We start from the raw sequence: 9,806 nt of genomic DNA on the forward strand, positions 1-9,806 counted from the left end.
TCAATAAAGGGAATATTGCAAACTTCTCTGCGACATGCGAGTCTTCCAAGCCTTCAGGATTCAGGAAGGAAGAATTTGCTCACTTCAGGACACTCATAAGGCACAGTGTGAACTTGTGAAAAAGTAAGAAACTGCTCTGTTTTCCGAATCTGTCTTCTCTCCAGCAATGACTGTAGTTTCATATCCTTGAAAACTAAGGACTTAGCACGTAGTGAGAGCAGAGTTCCGGTGGAAGGTGCAGCCCACGTGCCTTGTCTGTTTCGTCTGTGCTCAGCTGTACAGTCGTCCAGTGACCCCTGGACATTTCTCGATAAGCAGAATCAAGCTCTCAAAGCCAGGTTCTTTGGTCCCATAGGCAGTTTCAGAAGAGAATCTCTAGAACCCTTGTGTTGGTCTCCACATTTTGTCTTTTATGCAGCCCATCAGTAAAAAACATTTTCCCCATATATCTGCCATAAGTGTACACTTACAAATCTTATGCATGCTTCACTGCACTTATATAATATGTAGATGATAAAAAATATTTTTACAATAGAAATTAGAGAAACACAAGATAAAATAAATAATATTTTAAATAATGTCTCATTAGCAACATAGATGCCTATTTGGTTTTCCTGAAATACTACTGTAACTAATAATCTTTTTATTGCAAGTCACTTTTGACTAAATAAACTCCCACGAAAGGGGCTAAGGCAGTGATTTGAAGGTCTGATTTTTAAATATAGTTTATTCTATTATATGATTATTAAATTAAAAATACTACTTCAATTGTCATTTCTCTGTAAACCACAGTATTTTGAATTATCAGTCTTGAGGTTCTCATAAACTCAAAAATTCTGCTAAATGGAAAATACTATTTTTTGAAGTCTAACTTACATAATTTTAATGTGAATCTTAGAAGTAACTTTATCTAAAGCACATGCTTGATTTATAAGAGTATTGTTAATTCTAATATATTCATATTATAAAATGATATTTCAGGTTAAATATTTTCATAAATACTGTTTTTGTGCCTTGATTCATAGTAATTTTTCTTGGACAAATATGTAAGATAAAATTTGTCAAATAAATTGATTCTTTGGGATGTTTTTACCAAATTTAGGTACCATGTAGTTGGAGGTTATCTCAATTTTATTTTATTTTTTACTCTCAAACAGAGTTTAAAATTATCCACTGAAAAATAGGAGCTCAATTAAAAGATTCTTCCCACGGGCACCTGGGTGGCTCAGTTGGTTGGGCTCTTGATTTCAGCTCAGGTCATGATCTTGGGGTCATGTGATCAAGCCCTGTGTCAGGCTCTGTGCTGAGCATAGAGCTCCCTGGGGATTCTCTCTCTCTCCTTTGCCCCTCTCCCTCTCATTCTGTCTCTCTCAAATAAATAACGTGCCAAAAAAATAAAAAATAAAATCTTTAAAAAAGAGATTCTTTCCTCAAATCAAGCTATTCCTAAGATAGAATTTAAAAATTAAATCTTAAAAGTCCATTTGATTTCTAGTTGTTTAATTTATTATATGGCTCTTGTCTATTTTTCTCTTTTTCAGTTTACTCTCAGTAATTGCAATTGACCCTAAGCTTCAAAAGCCAACATTTTTGACACTGCATGTATTGACTACTTTGAAAAGACATCCAAAATTAGAGATATACATTCAAAACAGAGATTTGTTTACAAATGCATACAGATATACATACATACAGATAAATTTTGACAACTACAACTGTATTTTGATTAGTAAAATATTGAAACTAGAAACTAGTATGAATTATAATTCATGTCAACCAATTTCAACTACATTTATTAGGAACACTGTTTTTATTCTACAGCTGTGCTCCAACAAAATTTGTATTCATATTATCATGGTAAAAGCAAATAATTTTTTTGTCAGTGATGAACTTTTAAACCACATTTACAGTAGTATTTACCATAATATCATGTGTTTCAGTTTAACAGAATGAATTTCTAAAAGCTTTGTTACCTGGGTGATGGGCACTGAGGGCACAATTGATGGGATGAGCACTGGGTGTTATACTATATGTTGGCAAATTGAACTCAAATAAAAAATATACAAAAAAAAGCTTTGTTTCAAATGTACAAATTGGATTTTAAAATTCAAATCATTCTGGGAATTAAATTTAACTGGTTTTCATTTATGCTTCTATTTGGAGTATTTTTTGACACAGGACCATTTAACTATGAAGTTCCTTTGCTAAATAGAAGCTGCATGTTAATAGCTATACCTGTGTGCACAAGAAAATTTGGAATAAAGTAATTTGTAGAACTAATCTAGAAGTCAGACATTTGATGTAAGTGCAGGCATACTTTAGAGTGAGATGGAAACACCCCTTCTGCAGCTTCACATCTTAAATCATTGTGTTCAGGTACAGGCTTTTTAACATAATTGCTAACTTTTAAAAAGATATTCTTTCTCAGGAGATTTATGTTTTCTCATTTTCACAGGATTGGATATATCCCCATGACTCTTGGTTGACAAACCTTTTGATAACTTACACATTCATCTTCAACTTCTTTGAGAAATGCAAATTTGGTACTTAGATATTTTCATTAAACAAGAACTTTAGAGCTTATCAATGGCAAGATGCTTCACTGCAAAATGAAGCTTTGCCAAAATAAATTATGTAATACACTGAACCCATTATTGCCCATATTCCTCACTGATCCTTCTGACCAGTGGCCTGACAGCTCTGTTCTTCCCCATCTTTAGCAAGGGCCACAGCACATCTGGCTGGTACAGTAGATGTCAAAGTGGTTCCTGCATCTGATTCTCCTCCCACTGCTGCTGTTAAATGTGCTTCATATAATCTTTGAATCACACTAGATGCTGTCTTTGTAAGGAGGATTTGGTAATACTTTACTTGGAGGGGATCAGCAGTAGAGACAGGTAATTACCAGTCTTCTGCAGATCTAACTGTATGTAAAAATGAGAGCTCTGTTTGCTGCACACACATTTCTCCCATGTTACTAGAGATGGGTATGCCAGAGGCAGGAAGTAGAAATTAGAGGGCTACCAAACCCATCTTGGCTGTATGAATACAATTATTAATAATGACACTTCATCTTAAAAGGAAAAATCCAGGACAAACACTTAAGTAGGACCACTCCAGGTCGACCTAGATGACTCCAGGCAATTGGGAAATTACCACCCTGTTTAGCCCTCATGTTTGTCTTATCAGGGTGAGCATGGAATAGTGGAGGGAAGGAGAGAAGTGTTGAAAGTACCTTTCTTGGAACCTCCCCTATTCCCAGCAGACCTCTGCTCACGTTCCATCTGCTTCTGAAGCAGATGTGTCTTACTCTGCCAGGTGTCTTGTGACCAGAAGAACTTGGACTCTTCATGTTCTTCCTAATACACATTTCCATTGGGGTAAAATGTCCTTCTAAAGAAAGAATATTTTCAAGTTATTGTTCTTTCCAGTTCTGTGATGTATGTATTATTTACACTACTAAGTATCAATAACTAGTAAGATTGTGTTTAGCAATGTGTGTAAAATCTGTTTAACTTAGGTATTACTAGAGATTCCACATTTTTTCCTCAGAAAAATATTCATAAATCAGTGGTGATAGGGGTAGACAAAGTATCTGTGAACTCAGGTTATTATATAGAAAATAACAAGTGTGGATTGCATTGTAATTCACCATTACAGAGATAAAGATGAGCTAAAAGGTTTACCAGTGAGGGGTATCTGGGTAGCTCAGTTGAGCACCTGCCTCTAGGTTTTGGCTCAGGTTGTGATCTTCATTGGTCCTGAGATCCAACCCCACATCAGGCTCCAGGCTCAGTGGAGAGTCTGCTTAAAGATTCTCTCCCTCTGCCTCTCCCCCTAGTCACACTTGGTCTCTCTCAAATAAATAAATACATCTATTAAAAAAAGAGATGTACTAATGAAATCATAAGACCATGTACTTTGGTGGACATTTCCATTTGTAGCTACTAATGCAGTTTAAGAAATGAAGAAAACATAGTGAAAGAAAGTTGAAAGAAATTTTTGTAGTCAATTAGATTTTGTGTTAGGTCAATTTAAAATTACTAGTAATTACAGATTTTGCTTGAGGATTTATAAGAATCATATCATGTCAATACTATTGTAAATTCCAAATGAACTAATCCTTATCTGAACTCAAACTGGATTCCAGTAGAAATGAAATCAACTGAGCTAGTTTCAGCTATATAGAGATGTTAAAATTGAGCTCCAATTCCATTTCATTATGCTATTATGGAAACATTTTGATTTCTCCAGTATTAAATATCTTCCTTGTGGTGTGGACTTCAGAGCAGAGGTAAAGCCGGATGCCTTTGGGGCTCTTTCAAGTTTTGCTAAAATATCCAGGGATAAAGTAACCCTGGCTAATATCTAAGAATCTTTGAGGGCTCTGAGATTATTATGGAGATAGACCAATGTCTGGCCAGAGAATCCAGACATAATCTTTTAGCATAAAGATTCAGTGGACGTGGTAGACTGACAGCAGGCACTCAAGAAGACCACTGTGGAACACACAGCACACTTGGGTGGCATTGCTAGAAATTCCCCAAATACTGCTGTCAGCCGAGGAAGAAAACCAACATTAATCGTCTCCAATATATTTCACTTAACATTTAACTCATGCAGTTTTCACATAAACCCTGAACAGTGTGTACTAGTAGCTCTGTTTTACAGTTCATGTATTTCACCACACATTATAGGATTCATACACATGGTGAGGGAGTGGGATTTGAATTCCGTTCTCTCAGCCTTCAGGGTGTGTTCAGTTAGAACACAAATGGGATCTTCCACTGTTTATGTCAGAAGTACGTTTTGTCCTCATTTTACTTCTGGTCCCCCAGGTAATTGAGGGTGAGAAATCAAACTCTGGAGAGTAGTCAGTGTGGATAGAGGTCCTGTACCAGCTCTGTAAGGCCTATACGATTTGAGTTGTCATTTTTGCTGGCTACTTTGGGAAATATGCTATGCTCCAATAAGTAAATGCAAAGAGTCCACTCCAACAAAAAACCTCCCCCCAAACAAAAAATAAGTAAGAAACGCAGTGCAGCAAAAAGGGACAGGTCATGGTCAGATTTTGAATACTTTCTGTAATGTAAAATCCATCTCATTCTCTTCTTCCATAGAACAATGGATTTCCAAAGGGTGTTAAACTCACTGCATACACATAATTAGGGCACACTCTATTTTCTTAGGAGTTCCTTGTTGTTTTAGCTATTTTACATTATTTACCAGGTAATGGAATATTTAATCATCTTATAGATCTTTTTTTTTTCTTTTTTTTTTTTCCACTGGGACCCATGGTCCTTGACTTTTTGGTAGGATGGGGCATGGACTTCTTTGGGGAATCTGATTAAAATATTGAAATTCTATCTACATATAAACAAAATTTTGTTTTCAACTTTAGGCTGTTCATAGGTTTTGTAGGGCATCTGTGAACCAGTGGAAATCAGGTTAAAGTCTCTATCACAATGCCTGCCTAATTAACCAAGTGAATTTATAATCTGTTTGGGCATTCCTTCTTCTTCCTCCTCCTCCTCTCCCACCTCCCCCACTTCTTCCTCCTTCTCCTTGGTTAAGGAAAGAAGTTAGTCATGGTTATGTATTATAAATGTTCTTTTTAAAGAATAGTTTTAATTTAACTCTGTTTATTGATATAAAGTTAGCTTAGTCTGAATGAAATCTGTGCCTGCATATCTTTCTTGGATGATTTGCAGTTTGTGTTTAATCTGAAGATTTTTTCCTAATATGTAGTTTTGCTACCTCATTGCAGTTGCAAAGTCATTTCTTTATCTTTTACAACCCTTGCTTTAGCACTATCACAGAATCATTTTCACATAAACCAGCTAGCAAGTTTCAACTAGGAAGGAAACACTCATGTCAGAATTACCAGTAACTGCCAGTCTGTCCCTGCCCTAGGTTACTATCTTTTCCCAAGATTTTAATGTGGCCCCTGGAAGACCAGTTTTATGGTCAGGATATTTATGGATAGTGGTGCTTTTTGATATAGTATCTATGAAATATTTTTGGCATTTTGTGATAAACTATTAAAGCTTTGTTGTAGAATTATAACAAATAATATTATAATGCCAGGCAACTTAATATTATATTTGAATTAAGAATGAATTATTGGGGATCCCTGGGTGGCGCAGCGGTTTGGCGCCTACCTTTGGCCCAGGGCGCGATCCTGGAGACCCAGGATCAAATCCCACGTCGGGGTCCCATTGCATGGAGCCTGCTTCTCCCTCTGCCTGTGTCTCTGCCTCTCTCTCTCTCTCTCTCTCTCTGTGTGACTATCATAAATAAATAAAAATTATAAAAAAAAGAATGAATTATTGTAAGGAACTATATAAGAGAAGATTGTTTGACAGGACAATCATGAGACATACTTAATAAATTGATTCATCCTGCATCTGTTTTATTCAAATAACATGTTTTGAAGCTCATCATTACAATAGCTGTGCCCAAGAACCTCATAGCAAAAAGCAGAAATCTTTAGAAAACACCTTTGCTCAACCTTCCATAGCTTGATTCTTTGCCTTTGGAACTAAGGTCTTTTGTAAAATTTTTCTGCTGTGCATTTTAGCAATAACCAATGCCCAATGCTAATGCTCTGAAGTTCTTTATTTTTTATATAATCTGATAGAACATTTTTTCCCAGGGTTCATAATTGATAGATGTTGTACCTATATTTGTGACATTTTAATTTTTTCTCTTGATGTCTCCACACACCTTTTTTCAATTTTTTTTTCAGTTTCATTGAGGTGTGTAACTGACAAAATTATACAATAATGAAAGTGCACCTTGTGGTGATTTGATTTACATATACATTGTGAAAGGATCCCTCCCATCTAGCTGATTAGCGTATCTATCACCTCACACATTTAATCATATGCATATACTATGAGTATAGGGCAGGATCTGTCCCGTTTAAAGGTGACACTTGATGCTGAAAAGAAAAAACCTACAACCAAGAATACCTGGCAAGGTGATCATTCAGATTTGAAGGAGAGAAAAAGATCTTCCCAGCCAAACAAAACTTAAAGAAATTTATCACCATTCAACCAACCTTACAAGAAATATTAAGGGAATTTTTTTAAATAAAGATTTTATTTACTTGACAGAGAGAGAGAGAATGTGTGCACAAGCAGAGGGAGCAGCAAGCAGCGGGAGTGGGAGAAGCAAGCTCCCCACCAAGCAAGGAGTCCAATGTGGGGCTCAGTCCCAGGACCCCAGGATCATGACCTGAGCTGAAGACAAATGCTTAACTGAATGAGCCACCCAGACACCCCTGGGGACTTCTTTAAGTGAAAAAGAAACAGCCATAATTAGACATAAGAAAAATATGAATAAGAAGATATAAAATATGACAACATGTATCTGAACCCTGGAGATGGGAGTTAAAGAGAAGGGGATAGATTTTCTTTTTTCTTTAGAATGTGTTTGAACTTAAATGACCACCAAATTAATATGGAGTGCTGTTTACTTACGATGTTATAAATGAACCTCATGGTAACCACAAAACCAAAACCTGTAATAGATACACAAAAAACAAAGAGAAAGAAAGCCAAACAAAACACTATAGATGCTCACTGATCACAAAGAGCAAAAGAAGAAATTAAGAAAGAAGAACTACAAAAACAAACCAAAAACAAATTTTAAACATGGCAATAAGTACATCCCTATCAATAATTACTTTAAATGTAAATGGCCTAAATACATCAGTAAAAAGGCATAGAGTAATGGAATGGACAAAAAAATAAGACTCATCTGTATGCTGCTTACAAGAGCCTTATGTCAGACCTAAAGATGCATACAAACTAAAGGTGAAGTGATAGAAAAACATTCAGCCAAAAGAAAAAAGTTCCTGAGGTAGCAATATTTATATCAGACAAAATAGACTTTAAAACAAGGACTGTAGCAAAAGACAAAGAGCATTAAATAATAAGAAAGGGATAAATCCAACAAGAGGATTAAACAATTGTATCTCTACACCCAACACTGGAGCACCTAAATACATAAAGCAGATATTAACCAACATAAAGAGACAAATTGATTATACTACAATAATAATAGGAGACTTTAGCACTCCACTTACATCGGTGGATAGATCATCCAGACAGAAAATCAATAAGGAAACAATGTCTTTGAATGACACAATATAGACCAGATGGACATAACAGGTATATACAGAATAATCCATCCAAACACACAATACACATTCTTTTCAAGTGCACTTGGAACATTCTCCATAATAGATCACATATTAGGCCATAAAACAAGTCTCAATAAATTTAAGAAGATTAAGATCATATCAGGCATGTTTTCCAACCACAAAGCTATAAAATGAGAAATACATCAAAAGAAAAAAAAAAAAAAAACCTGGGAAAAAAACCCCGCAGATACATGGAGACTAAACAACACAATACTAAACAACCAATGGGTCAATGAAGCAACCAAAGAAGAAATAAAAAAAATACATGAAGTGAAAATGAAAACATAATGGTCTAAAATGTCTTGAATGCAGCAAAAGCAGTTTTAAGAGGGAAGTACATAGCAATACAGGCCTACCTCAAAAAGCAAGAAAAAAACAACTAACCTTATGCCTAAAGGAACTAGAAAAAAAAAAAAAACAAAAAAAAAACAAGATGAGTAGAAGAAATAATAAGGAGCAGAGCAGAAATAAATAATGTAGAGAGTAAAAAGCAACAGAAAAAAATCAATGAAACTAAGAGCAAGTTCTTTGAAAAGATAAACAAAATTGATAAAATTTTTAGCCAAACTAAAAAAAAGAAAAAGGACCCAAATAAATAAGATCAGAAATGAGAAAGAAGTAACGACAGACACCACAGAAATACAAATGATTATAAGAGAATATTATGAAAAATTATATGCCAACAAAGTAGACAACCTAGAAAATTTGGGTAAATTCTTAGAAACATAAAATCTTCCAAAATTGAAGCAGGAAGAAAGAGAAAGTCTGAACAGACTGACTATAAGTAACAAAATTGAATTGGTAATCAAAATACTACCAAAAAGGGGATCCCTGGGTGGCTCAGCAGTTTGGCGCCTGTCTTTGGGCGCAATCCTGGAGTCCCGGGATCGAGTCCCACATCAGGCTTCAGGCATGGAGCCTGCTTCTCCCTCTGCCTGTTTCTCTGCCTCTCTCTCTCTCTCTCTCTATCATAAATAAATAAATCTTTGAAAAAAAATATTACCAAAAAATAAAACATGTCATTTACAAGTGCACCAAAAAGAATACAATCCTTAAGAATAAACTTAACCGATGAGGTGAAGGACCTGTTCTCTGAAAGCTATAAAACACTGATGAAAGAAATTGAAGGTGACACAAACAAATGGAAAGACATTCCATGCTGATGGATTGGAAGAACTAATATTGTCAAAATGTCTGTATTACTCAAAGCAATTTACAAATTCAGTGCAATCCCAATCAAAATGCCAACAACATTTTTTTTTTTTTGCAAACTAGAACATATAATACTAAAATTTGTATAAAACCACAGAAGACCCTAAATAGCCGCAGAAAACCTGAGAAAGAAGAACAAAGCTGGAGGTATCACAATTCCAGATTTCAGAATATATTACAAAGCTATAGTAATCAAAATAGTAGGGTGCCGGCACAAAAATAGACACAGGGTTCAATAGAACAGGATAGAGACTCCAGAAATAAATCCACATGTATATGCTCAATCTATGACAGAAGGAGGGAAGAATAAACAATGGGGAAAATACAGTCTTTTCAACAAATAGTGCTGGGAAAACTCGATAGCTGCATGTAGAAGAATAAAACC

The sequence above is a fragment of the Canis aureus genome, chromosome 15 (genome assembly GCF_053574225.1).
Source record: "Canis aureus isolate CA01 chromosome 15, VMU_Caureus_v.1.0, whole genome shotgun sequence".
NCBI classification, from domain to species: domain Eukaryota; kingdom Metazoa; phylum Chordata; class Mammalia; order Carnivora; family Canidae; genus Canis; species Canis aureus.